Source organism: Rutidosis leptorrhynchoides, chromosome 2, assembly GCF_046630445.1.
Source record: "Rutidosis leptorrhynchoides isolate AG116_Rl617_1_P2 chromosome 2, CSIRO_AGI_Rlap_v1, whole genome shotgun sequence".
In the NCBI taxonomy this organism is placed as follows: Eukaryota; Viridiplantae; Streptophyta; class Magnoliopsida; order Asterales; family Asteraceae; genus Rutidosis; species Rutidosis leptorrhynchoides.
Window position 1 is genome coordinate 677,732,427 of NC_092334.1, and position 21,773 is coordinate 677,754,199.

At 36.8% G+C, this 21,773-nt stretch overlaps 1 non-coding gene across 1 annotated transcript; it reads right to left on the bottom strand.

Annotated features, from left to right (window-relative positions):
- Positions 1–20,766: 20,766 nt before the first annotated feature.
- On the bottom strand, positions 20,767–20,873 carry LOC139895331 (small nucleolar RNA R71). The gene has a single exon (XR_011775787.1). It is a non-coding gene; the product is annotated as a small nucleolar RNA R71 (small nucleolar RNA).
- Positions 20,874–21,773: the final 900 nt, after the last annotated feature.

A 21,773-nucleotide genomic window follows, 5' to 3' on the forward strand; every position in this document is an offset into this window, starting at 1 on the left:
ATACAAATAATCATTCCATGCATTTATTATTAATAAACCAAAATAATACAATACCATACAATACTGATATTTTACATATGCTTATTTTACATAACAAGATAGAGTAGCACACATAAGTAATAAAATAGCGCATGGAAGATTTATGGTTGCGAGGTCGTTTATTCAGAACTATCAGAAACTTCTTCCCATTTGGTTCTCTCTGCCAATTGTTTGTGTGCACATGGTCCGACAGACATTCTGGCAGTGTATTTTATTTTTGGTTGGGGTTTTGAGGTACCCGTTACCTCAGTGGGTTTAATACAATAAGGGTGGTTACGGATCGAATGGTCATGTTCCTTTTTAATAATTAAGGACTTTTTATTATTGTGGTTGTTTTTATTATCTATAGCAAGTTGGAATTTCTCCTTAGTGATCTCTTTTATTTCATTAGCGAAATCCTCCTCCTTACTGATCTCGTCTGATGACGAACTGTCTGAGTCATGTGTAGGAGAATATGATGACGAACTGCAAGAATATGTACCGGTGGTCATGAACCGAAATCTGTCAGGCGTAATCGGCACAACCCGCCCATCGGCGGTATATCTGGACCAATGTCCATATTTGTTTAGAAATGGACGATCCTCGTTTACTCCACGGATCATGGGTCCATGCCAACAATACTGTGGCTCCGGAAAACTAAAGCTGGGTGGAGCTGGAACCTCCTCTGGGTTTACCGGGAGTTGAGATTCCCCGGCTAACACAATTTCTTCTTTAATAGGTATTGGAACGCCCTTTTTAGTTGTGGATATAATAGATTCAGTGTCCGATTCCGAGTCGTACAAAATGATAGGATTAGAGGAAGTCATCTATCACATAATTGAAACAACAATTAAGTTAGCATATAAATATATCACATATAATGTTTTTGACCAAATAATAAGCAAAAATCAGTAAAAACAGATATGGTCATAGTCCAGACTCACTAATGCATCCTAACAATTACCAGTTAAACACACTAATGTAATTTCTGGTTCCCTATGACCTCAAGCTCGGATGCCAACTGTAACGACCCGTCAAAATCGCTATTGACGCGGCACGTTAATCATTGATTCCACAGTGAGGTTTTGACCTCTATATGATACGTTTTGATAAAATATTGCATTCATTAAAATAAGTGACTTTCTAAACATAGAAAGTTATAAACATGTGGGCAAGTGCTTAGGTATAAGCAAAACCCCGAAATACATAAGTCTTTAATTTACAGGTTGACATCACAGTCCAATTATTTATTACACAACGCAGTTTTATTTTGAATGCAATAAACTTTGTACAAAGCATGAGAGACTCCATGCAGGCAACAAGCACATCACAGCGGAAGCATTCTAAGGACCTGAGAATAAAACATGCTAAAAAGTCAACACGAATGTTGGTGAGTTATAGGTTTAATTGCTCGAGTCATAAACATATATAAAGATAGACCACAAAATTTCATCAAAATTTTATCAATAGATTCTACGTAACAGAGCACCCTGGTAACTAAACTTAACGCTATAGTGATAATTACCCCATTCATTTTAATACACGCAAACCAACGTGTCTTAAACTCAAATAACATACGTCCGTTAAAAGGCTAGCGCTCTAGCTCGGACGGGGATGTCAAGCCCTATGGATCCATATACAATTATTCGCGCCCACCAGTTCATATCCTATGTACTGGCAGCTACTAGTTACCAAAGCTGAGGGATTTTCGGTTTAACTCAGTGTAGAATTTAGTATGTACTTGTGTCTTATCGCGTTTAAAATAAATTGCATGTATTCTCAGCCCAAAAATATTTAAAGTATTTAAAAAGGGAGACTATAACTTACAGTTCAATATTGCGATTCAATATTGTAGGCAAATTGCGTAGACGTAATGATGGTAGACGACTGTATGGTTGGTCTTGGATTCAAGAACAATACCCCGAACAATACACAATATTTCCTTATTTTAAAACGGTTTGAAACCCGAATTAAAAATACCCTCGAATATATTTTATTATTATTAAACTTAAAATTAAAATTATAATTATAATTATAATTATAATTATAATTATAAAATTTAAGTACAGATATAATTTATGAAAAATTTCGTCGAGCAAAACTGACCTTTTATAGTACTTTTCGATTTACTGTAGCTCATGCGATCGCATGAGTTTTCAGTGTTTTTGCCATGCGATCGCATGGCCGCCTTTTCTGTTTCTGTTTGCTAGTTCGTCGACATCAAATAGTGTGTTACTGTAGCAAATAGTGTTACTGTAGCAATAGTGTTTTACTGTAGCAAATAGTGTGTTACTGTAGCACTTCACTGTAGCAAACTCGTTTTCACTGTAGCACTGTAGCAAAATACGGTTTCACTGTAGCAAATAGTGTTTTACTGTAGCAAATTGTGTTTTACTGTAGCAAAGTAATTTTTACTGTAGCAAATAGGGTTTTACTGTAGGAAAGTCGCTTTTACTTGTATATATATATATATATACATACATATAATTGTTCATGAATCGTCGAGAGTAGTCATAGGTAATTGTATATATGAAACAGTTCTAAAATTTTGAGACTCAATCTAACAGACTTTGTTTAACGTGTTAAAATAATAAATCGTATAGAGAATTGGTTTAAATAAGTCAAAAATTTTCGGGTCATCACAGGTAACCTAAGAATTAGGGAAATGACCCCTAATTGACGCGAATCCTAAAGATAGATCTATGGGCCTAACAAACCCCATTCTGGAATTTGGAATGCTTTAGTACTTCGATTTAAATGGTGATTGCGATTGCCAATATTATGGCATACTTGCGAGTATGCGAGGGATATTCTATATGCATTATGTTAATGTCGGTTACCAGGTGTTCATCATACGAATGATTTTTATACACTTGCGAGTGTAAGATTATTTATGAAAAATGAAAATCTTTTGGTCTATTAAAATTATGGAAATGATTGATTACGATAAACCTATGAACTCACCAACCTTTTGGTTGACACTTTAAAGCATGTTTATTCTCAGGTATGAAAGAAATCTTCCGCTGTGCATTTGCTCATTTTAAAGATATTACATGGAGTCGTTCATGGCATATTTAGAACAGTACCTCGCAATGGGACCATATGTTGATGACTTTGTCCAGATGGATTAGGACGGGTCTCTACAAAAGTTCACTATGTTCCCAATTATCGTCCACAAAGCCTACCGTGAAACTACAATTAACATAATCAATTATGCAAAGTTATCTAATTATAGCACATATGCTAATTTCATAAAGGTTCTAATTTCTGTAAGAAATTACTTTTAAACGTAAAGAAAGTTTAATTACCACACGTAGTAATAATTCATGTGTACAATATTTAACTAAGAAATATAAAATAAATTTGGTTCTTGTATAAACTTTTCTTACTTTTTCTCAATAATTTTTATAACAAATATAAAATAAAAATATACATAACGTCACTTCATGTCAAAATCAAATAACATGAATAGATTTTAAAAAATAAACAACTAAATCGTGGAAATATTTATTTACACCAACACATGGCCAATATATCCAGTATTTCACATAGAAATACCTATTCCGAACGATAAAATGTATATTATTTAATTTCAAACGAAATGAAAGTTAACCATAATTATTACTAAAACAATTAATTGTTATGATCACAATTTCATTACGAAAGTACCAATTTAAAAGAAGGAAAATTGTATCATTACAAAAATGATTAACAAAGTTTTGTACTTGACACACAACTTTCTTTAATATAATATCGATCTATAACGTATATAGAAGAATATCAACAGCACAAAGATGATTTAATGGATCAAAATATATTATTCGAACTATTCTAAGTTCGTTAAAAAAAAACATCGCAAATACACATTACTTATTTCAAAAATAACTCTATGAATTTATGGTTCAAACTACGATAGTCATGAAACTACACTAATAGTGTATTTATTCAAATTCACAATAAACCATAAATTAATTTCAATGTATGAGGTATTTGTATAATTGATATAAATCATGAATTAATTTAATTGAATTAATTACAATGTAACTAAACATTGATGATACATTTGATTACATTGAGAGTTACAAAACTCTTTTAAAAAATGTTATATATTCATAACTTGATAATAATCATGAAAATGTATTTCACATAAACCAACTGATTACCCCGTGCATAACTTATATATAACACAATGAATCAAATATTTCGAAAAAAAATTGTAAAAGATTTTATCAATTCAGATTTATATATTTCATTAAAAACTAGATTTATGAGCCCGTGCGTTGCACGAGGACTCTTCAATAAACAATCTTGAATCGTAAAATGTTATATCAATTAAAAATATGATAAAGACAGTATGCCAAGTATTGTTGTGAGTGAGTTACTTTAGTATCTATGTGTGTTACACAAAACACATATGTTAAGACTACTAAATTCAACAATAGCAAAACACAAAATACATCATTGATAGCAAAATGCTTATATTAAGTAGTTCTAAAGCAGACTAATGTTTGGACAAATGTTAATCATATTGTAAATAAGATCCCAAAAATGAATAACCAACCTTGCTATAAATGCCAAAAACATATATGAAGGGATCTGGCTGAGCCCGTAAGTTGCAAATATACGTTTTTGCAATTGGTGAATATATAACAAAGCAAAAATACCATTGAAGTCAAGTTTGTTTTCGATAAATACATGAATTCGTTGCAATTGGTATGATTAGATCATATCAAATATAACAAAATCCAAGAGAGCAAAAGACATATACTTGACCAATAGGTGCTCAAATGTCTGTTTCAATATAGTAGGAACCAATAATTAGTCTTAAACTAAAACGCATGTATCATAACAACCAAAGATTTAAGGCGAGTTTGGATTAGATTACATGTGTTTCAAGTGAAAGAGCCTGTGCTTTGCACGATATTTTAGTGCGTTACACAATAAAGTACTAACCAAAGCTAATAAGGTGTAAAATCTGATTTCCAACTTGTAGTAAGAATTTCAAGATAGATTAATCACTTGGTGGGTTCTTCATTCCCTGAAAGCATGAACAAACATAGTTTATTGGCAATATCGAACTCACATAATCTAAAAAATATCAAACTCACATAATCAAAAAATAACAAACTCATATAATCAATTGGCAATATCGACAAAAATGCAACTAAAATAATTCAAAAATTTTTTACTCGATCAAGTTTACATATTCGATGAACCTTATTAACTACTCATGAAACAACGGATGTCCACTAAAGAAATTCCATTTTTACTAAATCAATATCTTAACTACTTAAAAACTTGAAACCTATTATACTCATTTCAATAAACGCAACATTAAGTAATGAAAAACAACAAACAATATACAATAACAGAAAGACTACTAACCTTAATGGGTGATCCATAAATGAAGTCTCAAACTCCCAAATGTATCATTAAATTATCACTCTCACTAACTGGACTTGAATTTAACTCAGTTGTCATACCTTTATGTTGAGCATGTACATCCATAGTAAAGTCATATGTACAAATAAACACTAAATACAGGCTAATTTACAAATACAACACAAATGATACCTAATAACCAAATTTAAACCCTGTTCAAGAGCCTGAATCAATAAAGATTTGTATAATGCAGAATATTATCAACGTAATTTGAACAAAGTTCAATATTTCAATGTAATTGGAATAAAGACTTATGTCACAACCTAACAAGTTTGTGGCCCAACCCACTAACATTATGACCCAATTAAGAGTTTTAACCCAAGAACCTCATGGAAGGCCCAAGAACATCATGGAAGCTCCCTAGAACTTTCCCATGAGTTCTTCCATGGAATGGTATGGAATGTTCATGGAAATATCTATCTCCATGTATATACTTGAAGTTTCTAGTACTTAGATCCTTACCATTGATTTAGATTAATCTTAGCCATCCATTTTGTGTTAGGAGTAGTATAAATAGGGGTGGTCTCATTTGGCACACCACACCTCAAATCTCAAACATTCTATCTTGTAAAGCATTCTCAAGCAATATAAGTATTTTCTTCAATTCCACTTGTTCTATAATATTTTCTCTTTTGGTTACTTGAATCATTATAAGGTCCGAGTAAGGCTGACTTAGTAGAGACTAAGTGTCGCACGTGAGCTTATCGAGATAAGTCCGTGACATTTGGTATCAGAGCCAGGTCGATTCAAGGAGATGGCAACCGAGACAGAGAAGAATGTAAGCGCAACAAGTGGTGTGATGGGTGATGAGACTCGTGGTCGGGTAGAGACTCGCCAAGGAGCCAAGAAGAACCGAGGTACTTCCAAAGACTTTCTCGCAAACTTGGACAAGAGGATCATGGATGTAGAGACATCCATGGGCGACGTGAAAGCAAAGGTCGAAGACGTCCACCAACGTTTGGATGGTTTGGACGGGGACTTTGACGAATTGAAAGATGATTGCAAGAGTGCAATCAACGTGCTAGACGTTGACATGCGACGTGAGATCCATGACTTAAGGGGTATGCTCATGGGTGAGATTACGAAGTTGCGAGGCGAAATGGAGGGGGAGGTCTCCACTATTCACCAACGCCTCATGGATTTACAAACCAACATGAACTCTTGTTTGAGATTCATAGCTAGTGGGGGTGGCAACACTGGATGCAATGCTCTGAAGGCGGACGTTCCCAAGCCGTCACCGTTCGTGGGGAAGCGGGAAGCCCGAGCGGTTGATGATTTTATATGGGAGATGGAACAATACTTGGAGGGAGTCAACATAGTGGATGATGCAATGAAGATCAAGACGGCAACCCGTTACCTCAAGGATACCACAGCGTTATGGTGGCGTCGTCGATATGGAGATATCGAGAAAGGTACGGTTACTATTGATACTTGGGATGATTTCCTTACTGAACTTAAGAATCAATTCTACCCCAAGAATGCTCAAAAGAATGCGATGAGTCGTCTACGTAAATTACATCATTCCGGGACGATTCGGGAGTATATTAAAGAATTCACGAACCTTAGCCTGGAGGTCCCAGATATTCCCGATGATATTCTTCTCTTCTATTTTTTCGATGGTTTGCAACCTTGGGCTAAAACGGAGTTGGAGAGACGAGGAGTCCAAGACCTTGCCACCGCAATTGCTCAAGCGGAAGCGCTAGTTGACCATGCTAATAGGAAAGATTCGTTCAAGTCAAAAGATAAGAAGGTGAGCCATGAGAAAGGTGGGGGAGATAAGCCCGCCCAATCAAGGAATGATAATACACGTAAGCGACCAACCGGGAATAACAAGAGCATAAAAACTTCTTACAAGAATGATGGATGTTTCATATGTGATGGACCGCATAGAGCCCGAGATTGTCCGAAGAAAGCTAGCCTTCATGCTATGGAAGCTCAAAAGGCGGGCTGTCAGGATGAGGAGCGGTGCATAGGATCAATGCATATCCTCAACGCAATCAAGGCCAAGACGTAGATACCCAAGGTAGTGGATAAAGGACTCCAATTCGTAGATATTAATATTTGTGGAGATCGGGTACGAGCTTTGGTGGATACGGGAGCAACTCATAACTTTATCTCCACCGATGAAGCCAAAAGGCTAGGACTCAAGGAAACAAAAGAGAGTGGCATGATGAAGACGGTGAACACGAGTGCCAGACCGATTAGTGGGGTGGCTAAAGACGTATATGTAAAGATTGGAGAATGGGAAGGAATGATTGATCTCTCAGTCGTGCCTATAGACGACTTCAAGTTGGTACTTGGGATGGAGTTCTTAGATAAGGTACGCGGTTTTCCTATGCCGTTTGCTAATTCACTGTGTATCTTGGATGGTGAGAAGACTTGTATGGTGTCAACCGAACGTGGAAGCAAGAGTGCATCCAAGTCACTTTCGGCCATGCAATTCAAGAAGGGGTACAATAAGAATGAGACATGCTATTTAGCGGTAGCAAAGCAAGAGACGGTCGAAGATAAGGGAAAACTAGAGGTACCCAAGGAAATTGAGAAGGTCCTTGATGAGTTCAAGGATGTCATGCCCAAGGAGTTACCAAAGAAGTTACCACCTAGGAGGGAGGTTGACCATGCGATCGAATTGGAGCCGGGATTAAAACCACCTTCCAAAGCCCCATACCGAATGCCACCACCCGAGTTGGAGGAGTTGCGAAGACAACTCGAGGAGTTGCTGGATGCGGGATACATTCGACCGTCAAAATCCTCGTATGGTGCTCCAATGCTATTTCAAAGAAAGAAGGATGGGTCCTTGCGGATGTGTATAGATTACCGGGCACTCAACAAGGTAACTATCAAGAACAAATACCCAATCCCACTTATTGCTGATTTGTTCGATCAACTTGGGAAGGCGAGATACTTCTCCAAGTTAGACTTGAGATCGGGATATTATCAAGTCCGAATTGCCGAAGGAGATGAGGCTAAGACCACATGCGTGACGAGGTATGGCGTTTATGAATTCCTAGTCATGCCCTTTGGTTTAACCAATGCCCCTGCCACATTTTGTACTTTGATGAACAAATTATTCCACTCGTTCCTCGACAAGTTTGTCGTAGTGTACTTGGATGACATAGTCGTGTATAACGACACCATGGAAGATCATGTGAGGCACTTGAAGCAAGTATTCCAAGTACTAAGGGACAACGAGCTGTATGTGAAGCTAGAGAAATGTTCATTCAGATTAGAGGAGGTGGATTTTCTTGGACATAGAATTAAAAATGGGAAGTTACTCATGGATGAGGCTAAGGTCAAGGCAATTCAAGAGTGGGAGGCACCAACGAAGGTGACTGATTTACTATCTTTCCTTGGTTTAGTAAACTACTATCGTCGTTTTATCAAGGGATACTCGGCGAAAGCGGCTCCATTGACAGAATTGTTAAAGAAGAATAAAGCTTGGTTGTGGGATGAGAAATGTCAAGCAACATTCGAGGAGTTGAAAGGAGCTGTCATGGAAGAACCGGTGTTGAGACTTCCGGATGTGACCATTCCGTTCGAGTTACACACAGACGCATCGGACTTTGCTATTGGAGGAGTTCTAATGCAAGAAGGTCACCCAATCGCGTTCGAAAGTCGAAAACTTAACGAGGCAGAAAGGAAGTACACTGTGCAAGAGAAAGAGATGACAGCGATTATTCATTGTTTAAGGACATGGAGGCATTATCTTTTGGGATCAAGGTTCGTGATCAATACGGATAATGTGGCAACGAGTTATTTTCAAACTCAAAAGAAGTTGAGTCCCAAACAAGCTCGTTGGCAAGACTTCTTAGCTGAATTTGACTATGTGTTGGAGTATAAGCCTGGGAAAGACAATGTGGTAGCTGATGCCCTAAGTCGTAAGGCGGAGTTTGCAGCGGTCACAAAACCACAATTCTTCCTTCAAGATCGTATAAAGGAGGGATTAGAGCATGATCTTATAGCCAAAAACCTTGTTGGATTGGCTCGAGATGGGAAAACGCGAAGGTTTTGGCTCAAAGGTGATCTATTATTCACCAAAGGAGACCGGTTATATGTGCCTAAGTGGGGTGATCTTAGACGTACAATCTTGAAGGAGTGTCATGATTCAAAGTGGGCTGGTCATCCAGGTATCAAGAGGACGCTGGCATTAGTAGAAGGCACTTATTATTGGCCAAGGATGGAAGAAGACGTAGAGACGTACGTGCGGACATGCCTAATATGCCAACAAGACAAGATAGAGCAACGCCAACCAGGAGGACTATTACAACCGCTACCTACACCGAAAGGACCATGGGAGAGTGTTTCCATGGACTTCATTACTTGCTTACCCAAGTCGGAAGGGTGTGGGAGTATTATAGTCGTGGTAGACCGGTTTTCTAAGTATGGTACCTTCATAGCCGCATCATCCGAAGTTACTGCGGATGAGACCGCAAAAATATTTTTCAAGAATGTGGTAAAGTATTGGGGGATACCGCACGTGATAGTAAGTGATCGAGATCCGAGGTTCACGGGGCGTTTTTGGACGGAGTTGTTCAAGATCATGGGGACAGACTTGAATTTCTCCACGAGTTTTCATCCCCAAACGGATGGACAGACGGAAAGGGTGAATGCACTATTGGAGCTCTATCTTCGACACTATGTAAGTGCAAATCAACATGATTTGGCTAAGCTTCTTGATATTGCTCAGTTCTCTTATAACATGCAAAGGAGTGAGTCCACGGGGAAGAGTCCTTTTGAGTTGGTGACAGGATGCCAACCTTTGACCCCGAATGCTTTGGCCGCTTCATATGATGGAAACAGCCCAGCCGCTTATAGAACGATGAAGGAGTGGCATGAACAAGCCGACTTGGCGCGAGCATCACTAGATAAGGCTGCCAAGAAAATGAAGAAATGGGCGGATGAGAAAAGACAACATGTTGAGTTCAAAGTTGGGGACCAAGTGATGGTGAAGCTTTTACCTCAATAATTCAAAACATTTAGGAAGGTGCACAAAGGATTGATCCGGAGATATGAAGGCCTATTCCCGGTAATTGGACATGTTGGGAACATATCTTATTGAGTTCAACTACCGCCCAAGTTAAAGATTCATCCAGTCTTCCACGTAAGTTTTCTAAAACCTTATCATGGGGACGAGGAAGACCCAGAACGAGGAGTTTCCAAACGAGCACCAATGGCAGTTGCGACTTCATTCGATCGTGAAGTGGAAGATATCTTGTTGCATCGAACGGTATGGAGACGAGGTGTGCCGAGCTATAGGAATACCTAGTTAAGTGGCGTAACTTGCCCGATAGTGAAGCAAGCTGGGAAGCCGAAGACTTATTGTGGCAGTTCATAGACAAAATCAAGAAGTATCACAGGGATCACATGACGAGGACGTCGCGAGCTTAGGTGGGGGAGAATGTCACAACCCAACAAGTTTGTGGCCCAACCCACTAAGATTATGACCCAATTAAGAGTTTTAACCCAAGAACCTCATGGAAGGCCCAAGAACATCATGGAAGCTCCCTAGAACTTTCCCATGAGTTCTTCCATGGAATGGTATGGAATATTCATGGAAATATCTATCTCCATGTATATACTTGAAGTTTCTAGTACTTAGATCCTAACCATTGATTTAGATTAATCTTAGCCATCCATTTTGTGTTAGGAGTAGTATAAATAGGGGTGGTCTCATTTGGCACACCACACCTCAAATCTCAAACATTCTATCTTGTAAAGCATTCTCAAGCAATATAAGTATTTTCTTCAATTCCACTTGTTCTATAATATTTTCTCTTTTGGTTACTTGAATCGTTATAAGGTCCGAGTAAGGCTGACTTAGTAGAGACTAAGTGCCGCACGTGAGCTTATCGAGATAAGTCCGTGACACTTAGTAGGACATCTCAAATTTACGTCCTAAGTGCACGTGTAAGGTACATTTGATGTACAAAAATATGCATTTAAATGTGTTAGTTAAATATCCCTCTGTCCCAAAAAAATCTGTCCCAGTTTGACTTTTGAGGTCAATCTTTATCAACTTTGACATTAAATAATTTTGTTTGTATGATATAATATTTGATGAAAATTATATGAATGGATTGAGTTTTAAATTTATTTTTTATTGGTATAACTTTTATTAAGTATTTTCATAATACAAACAAAACAATTGAAAGTGAAAGTTGAAGAAAAAAGACTTTGAAAGTCAAATGGGACAATTTTTTTGGGGTGGAGGGAGGTACCTTTTTGTGTCATTTTGTTTAGATTTTGCAATAGATTTGTTTTATCATTCTCAATTGTTTGTCAGTATGCCTGGCTCGACCAAGATCATCTTGACATCTACCCAAAAATCATAGCTTTTAACCGAAACTAATCTTGACTTGTTACTACAGAGTTGAGTAAAAAAAAAGTTACATAGTATAAAGAGAAGGATGCGAATACTTACACAATCTGTCACGAGAGACAGGTTGTTAACCAACTTCCATTTTTCTTCCTTGAGGTTTATGAGTTCTTCAACACCGTCATCATACAATAACTGAATAGATATAGAAACAAATGTTAACTAACATACAAAGTAGTCACAACATGGGTGGTTGGCAAGGGGGTCAAAATGGGTCATGTTGTGAAAAAGTTCATCCTGCCCCTAATTTAATGAGAAGTCAATAACACATTTCGAGTCTACAACACTAATTTCTTCTGCTTTCAAATCCCAACTGAGTCTCCTTCATGGTTACTGAGTTTCCTTCATGATAGAGGTGGCAAAACGGGTGGGTTAGCTAATAGTAAAATATGTCTGTGATATCAGTTGAGATCGGCCATTTTCCCAAGCTGAGCTGACCCAAAACACTTATTGTCCATAATTTTGAATGTTTCTTAAGATAATTAGTTAAACACGGATGATTATAATTTCTGTGTTTCAAAAAATATAAATAATGGAAAATATTCTTTTGTTCTGATAGGCTAAAAAAACACAGGTTAATAATCAACACTCCATCGTGTATTTCCAAATCAGAGATGTAACGACCCATTCTCCGTTTTACCAAAAACACGCCTTAAAAAAATTTAATAGTTCAGTTCATTTGGACGGCGTCCAGTTTCAAAGGCCAGGACGGCGTCCCAAATATTGGACGGCGTCCAGTTGTTCTAAAAAGCTCTGTGACAAAAACTCACCCAGCCCAGTTATACTGGACGTCGTCCAGCCTATCTGGACGGCGTCCCGATGTCTGATCAGCCCCAAAACCTTCACATTTTATATCAACACTTCCAAAACAACACCAAAATGATTTATAACCATTAACCCAAGTTTAATTACATCCGAAACATAAAAAAAAGAAGTGTTTGGACATCAAAACAGGCCCAATGACCCTTCAGACCCTAACGACTCGTTATATACAATAATGTAACGATTTCGACCCATTTATATCTTTAGACAGATAAGGACTCTACAACCCAACCCGATACCAAGAGCATAATTCCGGGGACTACCAAATCCCCAAATCCGCATTCATATAACCAAAAGCTACCCCCATCGAGCCAAGCGCTCCTAAGCATCTAGTCTAACAATTAGTTGGCTTCAAATTCACAATACCTGTAAAAAGGTAAACAACGAGAGGGTAAGCATATAGCTTAGTGAGTAAAATAAATATGTACATGCATATACAATTTACCTACTCGCATCCACGAACTCATACAATGCATAAAATAATCACATACCCATTCGTATCAATAGCTAGTATCGTCAAATCGTAAAACTAGCAACATCATAAGCAATCAATAGCAAGTATCGTCAAATCGTACCACTAGCAACATCATTAACATAATAATCATAATAATAATGAAATGCTAAACATCAACAAGTATAAACCATGGTTAACCAATATCGCAAGGGAATGACCTCGCAACCAAGTCATCGATGTTCATAACAACCGTTAGCTCCCAAAAACGGCTATGGTATGCTAACCCCCGAGGTGTTCCAAAACGGCTATGGCATCACCCCCCCCCCCAAGTGTTCCAAAACGGCTATGGCATCACTTGATCATCGTATGAGTAAGAACCGGCTATTCGGTTAGCGCCCAAAAATGGCTATGGTATGCTAACCCCGAGGTATCCCAAAACGGCTATGTGCACAATTAATACGGGCAAATAAATCATATACATACATACATAAATATTCCACTCACCTCGAAATGCCCGCACAAGTCAAAAGTATAAATCGCCTCCAAACTCAACCGAGCAAGCTTTTACCTATAATACGCATATAGATATACACAAAATCAACATACATTCTCTACAAGAGAATTCGACTCCAACACCCTTAACCAAGGGTTTATACCTACTTCCACAAACCGCCCATTTAGACACCTAAAGTGGACTTTACCAATTACCACTACGGGTGGTAATTCTGACCCATTCAAACAAGTACAATTTAACCTAAATTATACTTGACGCCATTTAAACCAAAAATCACTTCCCACGATTACTTCCATTCAAAAACGTCATTTAACGCTTAACACAATTGTTTAAACATCCATTTGATCAAACTAGTGTCATTATCAATTTTGACCCGATTCAAAGTCAACCTATTTTGACATAAGTCCCAAAAACATCTTTAATCACTAACGGCTAGTGATTAACTTTCCAAAACACCATTTAACGCATGAATCAAACACTTATATACTCGATTCATTAAATCTTGACCCAAAACATAATTTGACACAAATCAAAGTCAATACCCATTTTGACTAGTACACAAGTTCTTATGAACATCAAGTTACACACAAACTTCTAACTTAGTGATTTACACCCAAAACCATGACCAAATTCGTCCTCAAAACCTAAACCCACAATAATCGGGTTTACTTACACAATACATATAACAAAAAACCCCCAATTTCATGAGAAATGGGATTTATAACCCAAACTAGCTCAAACCCTAAACATGAACAAGAATCTTAACAATTAAATTCGGAGTTAGAGCTTACCAGCAATACCAAAACGTAGCCGTGAACGAGGTGAACAACCTTAACTCTTGCACCTTAACCCGAAACAACCTCCTTTTTCTCCAAATGGAGCTTTCCCTCTCTAAAAACTCTTCCTCTCTCTAGGGTTTGAAGATGAGAGAGTTGTGGATGTGAAAATGATCCAAAAGTGGATCTAAAATTGATATTAAAGCCACAAATCCGTCCACAAGTGAAAAGACAAAAGTACCCCTTTTAATTTAAGTAAATTGCAGCTGCTGGCCCGTCAGGCCTTTTGGACGGCGTACAAAATGGCTGGACGGTGTCCCAATGAACTGAGACTGAAACTGGAACTTGTTTTGGTCGTAACTTTCAAACCGTATCTCCGTTTTCGATGAATCAAATATCGTTGGAAACGTAATGAGATTTACTATCCAATGGTAAGGTTTTAGAACATCAAATCAAACTTTATTTGGGATCCAAATATACGGTTACATGCCTCGTAATTCAAATGACGTCCAAAATAACGCGTAACTGAAAAACGGGGTGTTACAACTCTCCCCCACTTAAATTGGATCACGTCCCCGTGATCCTCATCATCTACCAAGAAGTAAATGCTCCAAAGCCTTCTCACTTACTTACAACTAGGAACCACGCCTCACGATCCTACGAAACACAACCAAGCCCGACATCCATAATATCTTCCGTTAATCCGAAGATCTCACCACACGCTAATAATCACTAGCATGCACTACCGTAACAAGCGATATCTCATACACTCAACGCCTAAAATTTTCACTTAGGAAAAATACAAAAAACACCACATATCCCTTCAAGTTCTAGCTACAACTCGCGACAAGCTACAACCATAACTATATCACCCAACGCACTCTACTAACCCCACTACGTCATGAACCATGTCTTGCATTAATCCAAATCGAGAAGGATTCGTGCTTCCTTAAAACTCCGTACTCCATCGGTTCATAAACGTACTACTCAACCGGTCATTCATGAATATTCTCTGAACCAAGAACCAAACTTCCTCCGGCTCCATACCTGGGTCATTCTTCAACGAAGAAATTTTGATAACCCCAAAATAAACACTTTAGAAGTAACACTTTCCCACCGATCGATCCGCACACGACTATCCGTCACTGGATTAATCCAAGACGACAATAATACACCACGAGTTAGGCGAAACATCAACACATCGTCATAGGGTTTCTCCTCTGAACCATACAATACGGCTTCCTAGTAGTAGCATGAAGCTACTCGTATACTAAAATCCCGTCAACGGCGAATCAGCATCACAAAATTTCCGTAATTCGCCACACGACTCATAAAATAGTCACCAAATCCGGGTGAACCTTCCTACCTAGGCCGTTCGTTAAGGATGGCCTCGACATTTCAATGCAACCTACGGGTTACATCACTAGGGTACACACTCTCGCAACCAAACAACATCCGCATGTCTCTACGTGATATAATAAATACCGACACTTCCGCCTCACAATCGTCCGTAAAGTGGAATAATCCACTTGACAATTTCCACGATCATGTTTCCCGATAGGGAAAATACGGTGTCCACCACAATATCGAACTTGTACCCATTCAATGATACTATCCGAGTTTCATAGCAATCCATCTTTTACATTATGAGAGCACCTGCAACCACAACTTCATTCTCTCACCCCCGTGATTTCCAACTTTGCACTTGGTCTCATACCGCACTTTGGTGCTACACGACCACCTTACATAATAAGTCTTACACTTCACTTGATCTAACACCACCAGAGCTTCCTCAAACAGCAGTAAAAACTCCCCCACTTAGGATTCGGCTCCACATTCTCACCGCCAAGATGATAACATCCCGCAGAATTGTCATTCCACGACATGCATGACCATCCTCATCGTTGGTCATACACACCCAATCACCATAAATCCACCTTAGGCTCTAAGAGCCATCAAAAACATTCACTAGAGGTGTCGTACACGCGACGACATTGCACCTTCGTACCACGATTAACAACTAACAGCCCTTCATCGTTCGCAAAGCGAACTCCACCAAAATCCTATGTACGCCTCTAAGCCTAGGCATACGCCACTCCACTTAATCAGTCGTGCATCTCGGTCGAGATCACCCGACCCTCCACGCAATGAACTCTTGTCAACATTTGTTCACTCTCATGGAGAAGAGTGACCAATCCGACACAATAATTGCATTGATCGCAACATCCACACTTCAGCATAAACTTCGGCCTAACCGACCATTAAGTCCATCATTGACTCACCGGTCATCTTTACCCGTCTATCACTTAAGAGCAACAAGCTTCGCTCACCCGTCACTTCATAAGAAGTATTCATCGCAATGCTCTTAAACTTCAACTTTTGTAACCGTCGAATTACTATCACTCGCCGATCACTATTGATAGTGCTCCAAATGAACATATATATAGTCGCAATATCATCCCAATATGTAAAGCTTTTAGTTACTATTGTTCTATTTTTATGTAATAATCGTTTAAATAAATAAGTGCGAAGACAAAAGAAGAAAACGACGATTTGAAGACGCAAATGACCAAAAATCTCAAATGTATAAGATACAATCCAAGTGGTTCAATTTATTGATGAATAACGTTTAAAAATGACAAGAATACAAGCCGTGAAATGCAAAGTACAAGATATCTAAGCGTACGAAAAGGCGTTCGAAAATCCGGAACTGAGACATAAATCGAGCATCAACGTACAACTCAACGGAGCTAAAATTACAAGTCAACTATGCATAAGAATATAATATATATATATATATATATATATATATATATATATATATATATATATATATATATAATTATATATTATTATATTATATATTATAAAATTCAGCAGCCCACGTTTAACTCAATTTGGTGAGCTGGAATCCGAAGCTCCGCACTCGCGGAGCTATAAGGCACAAAAGTACAGCACTCGCGGAGCTGTACAGTTCAAAGTGGGCCTATAAAAGCTCGCACATTCTGCTCGAATTTTCATCATCTTTTTCTTTTCTGTTTCTATGATTCTCAATCTATATATATATATATATATATATATATATATATATATATATACTTATATTATAATTATAATTTTAATTAAAGTTAATAATAATAAGGTTATTGTAAGAATTTTTTACGGGTTTTAAAGTCGGAACTCTGTCTGTGTAATGCTACGCGATTAAATACCACTGTAAGCTATGTTCTTTCTTTTTAAATTAATGTCTCGTAACTAAGTTATTATTATGCTTATTTGAGCCGAAGTAATCGTGATGTTGGACTAAATATTAAGACGGGGTTATTGGATTTTGTACCATAATTCGAGTTTGGACAAAAGACCGACACTTGTGGACATTGGACTATGGACTATTAATAGATGGGGGGTATTGTCTAATCGAATGAAAATTCATTGGAATCTGTCGAACCTATCTTCAAATTAGTTAATCTAATAATTATTAAATGATTATGCATGTCCTATTTAGTGACGTTTATACGACATCTTTTACGATCATTTAATTAATTATTCGGGTTGGGTAATTGATTATTCAAACTGATCAAGTGGGTAAATTAATGTTCATATCTCATTAAAACAGGGGTGGATTACATACAAGGGTAATTGGTGTAATTGTTAACAAATATTAAAACCTTGGATTACATGCAGTCGATAACCTGGTGTAATTATTAACAAAGTATTAAAACCTTGTTACAGTTTGAATCCCTAATTAGTTGGAATATTTGACTTCAGGAATAAGGTTAATTTGACGAGCATTTTATAATTATGACCGATGGACTATTATGGACAAAAACCAAATAGGTATCAAATAATCTAGGACAAAGGACAATTAACTCAGGGTAATAAATTAAAATCAAAACGTCAAACATCATGATTACGGAAGTTTAAATAAGCATAATTCTTTTATTGTATTTCTCATCGTACTTTTATTTCCTGTCATTTTATTATTCGCAATTTTATATATCGTCATTTAAATATTGTTATTTATTCTACGCACTTTAATTATTGTCATTTATCTTTACGCTTAATATTTAAAATCGACAAACCGGTCATTAAACGGTAAAACCCCCTTTTATAATATTACTACCTATATATAATTATATATATTTGTATAAATATAGTTGTTAAAAATATAGTACGTTATTACTAGCTCTGTGTTGAACGAACCGGACTTACTAAAAACTACACTACTCTACGATTAGGTACACTGCCTATAGTGTTGTAGCAAGGTTTAGGTATATTCCATCCGTAAATTAATAAAACTTGTGTAATATTTCGTCGTATTTCGTAGTAAACAATAATAGTATTTCGTATACACCGCTGCACACATCAAGTTTTTGGCGCCGCTGCCGGGGACTCGGCGAAACACTATATTTTTAATCTATATTTGTAAAAATATAATTATATATAAGTTTAAAAAAAATTATAAAAATATAAAAAAATAATAAAAAAATAAAAAATATATTTTTAAGAGTTTGTTCAAAATATATAAAATTATAAAGTATTTTTATTTTTATTTGTTGTTTTAAAAATATAGGTTTATTTTATTTTATATAGATTATTTTGTAAAATTAAAATCTTGTAAAAATTAAAAATAGCAACTGGGCCCAAATCTGGCCGAAGCCCAAAACTAAAGCCCACACAGGAATAGTACCAGGCCGAACCTATTTTAAGCCCAAACCGGATCTATCACTGTTTAAATCCGCAATCGCGGAGCTTAGAAGGTATAAACCGCAGCAATCGCGGAGCTGCTCTGACAGCTGATACCTAGGATCATTAATTACATAATTAGGGTTTAATTTTTAATTATTATTATTTAAAACCTAATTAGGGTTTATATTTAATATTTAGTTTTAGTTTTTAATTAATTTGTATTTTAAGTTTTAGTTATTATTATTTATATTAATAATACTTTTATAAATAATAATAGAAAAATAATATTTTTTTTTAAAATTGTATTTTTATCACTTTAATTTCTTTTTGTATTTTTTATCAGTTATTCGTAATTTGTATATTTATCGTTCGTGATTAGTTTTAAACTTAGTTTTTGCCGTAGTTATTTTATATTTCTAGTTTTTAGGTTTTGCCGTAAAATCCCTTAAGTGCTTTTTCTTTAGATTAAGATTTAGGCGCTTTAGAATTTTGCGACGCAGTTTTTAGATTTTAGTGCCTAATTAAGTTATTTCCGTTTTGGATATAGAATTCCTTTTAAGTTTTAATACCTTTAGGCGCAACTTTTTACATTATAATTTTTTGACTTTTAAGTTTCGACGCTTTACTTTCTAATTATTATTTTTCGACTTTTTATTTTTCGACGTTTTTCGACGCGCGCTTTTTCTTTCTCATTTCTACGCTCTAGTTTTTAGGACATAGAATTTCCTAGAATTTCTTTAAAATATCGAAGAAAAATTATTTTAAGCGATTAAATTGATAGACATCCAAAATTTTCTGCTTCGTAGTAATAGTTAGATTTGTTAGTGGCTGAGTTGTGGATTTTTTGACTTAAAGGATCCTGGCTCCCTGCTGCATCTTTTGGCTATTCGAAATGTGGGCAAAAGCAGAAAAGTCTATTAATTTGATAACTTATATAATTTTTATTTTTTATAACTAATAGGATATTCAGTGAATGCACCGAGCAAAACGTTCACCACCTTTCATACGTTCACCACCTGTAACTCGATCAAGACATCTAGCCAATATTGTCGCCGTTGATTTTTCTTTAGAATCGTCATCAAGTCGACCAAGTACTCCAATTCAAATTTTCGATAATCCATTTTTTGAGCCAGACCTCACAATTGATAACCCGGAGGATATTCAAGGACAATTCAGAGATCCTGAACCAATAATCATTCCTCCTGAACCACAAATCATACAACCAGAGATTGTCGAGGAAGAAACCATTAAATCAGAATCCTCTAGTGATTTAGATTCAACAAATTCAATCATGGAAAATCAAGAACCTCTAAGTATGGAAGATCGAATGAGAGCTACACGCACTGGCCAAGGTCACGCAATTACTCAACCAGACATTAATGCGCCAGATTATGAAATCAAGGGATAAATCCTACACATGGTAACTAATCAATGCCAATTTAGTGGTACGCCGAAGGAAGATCCAAACGAACATCTTCGAACCTTTAATAGGAACTGTACTCTATTCAAAATCAGAGAGGTTGAGGATGAACAAATCTATCTCATGTTGTTTCCCTGGACTTTAAAGGGAGAAGCCAAAGATTGATTAGAATCGTTACCTGAAGGGACGATTGACACATGGGATGTTTTAGTTGAGAAATTTCTTAAAAGATTCTTTCCGGCATCTAAAGCCGTGAGACTTCAAGGAAAAATTGTTACGTTCACGCAAAAGCCAAATGAAACATTATATGAGGCGTGGACAAGATTCAGAAAGTTGTTAAGAGGATGTCCTCAGCACGGTTTAGACACTTATCAAATAGTACAAATATTCTACCAAGGTGTCGACGTTGCTACACGAAAAGACATCGACATAGCAGCTGGTGGTTCCATTATGAAGAAAACCGCAACTAAAGCTTACAAAATTATTGATAACACAGCCTACCACTCACATGAGTGGCATCAAGAAAAAGACATCGTTAGATCATCTAAAGCGGGTAGAGCCGATTCTAGCCATGACTTTGATTCCGTTTTCGCAAAAATAGATGTTTCGAGAGACGAATGGAAAAAATGAATAAAGATATTCACGCAATACGAATCAGTTGTGAGCGATGCGGTGGACCACACTTAATGAAAGATTGTCACATCGAGCAAACGATGGAACAACGTGAGAATGTTTCCTACATGAACCAAAGGCCGGGAAATAATTATCAAAATAATTATCAACTGCCAAGGCCAAACTTCAATCGAAATCAAAACATTCTTTACAATCCAAATGGACCCAACAATAACTCGTATAACCAACAAGGTCCGAATAACCCACCAACTCAAAAAAACACTTTCAATCAACAAAGACCTAGCTTGTATAAACCACCACAATAAACCGAAGAGAAAAAGCCAAATCTGGAAGAAATGATGGCAAAGCTAATGGAATCTCAAACACAATTTATTACATCTCAAACCCAAAGGAATGAGAGGTTTGATCAGTCATTAAGAACTCAACAAGCTTCCATTTTGAATCTAGAAAAACACGTAGGTACTCTTGCTAGCATGATGAGTGAGAGGGAACAAGGAAAGCTACCGAGTAATACTGAAGTAAATCCTCGGAATGAGAATGTTAATATGGTTTCAACGAATTCTGAAAAATCAGCACCAGAAGATGGGAAGGTTTTCGATGTGAGTAACAATGAAGAAGTTACGCCACCA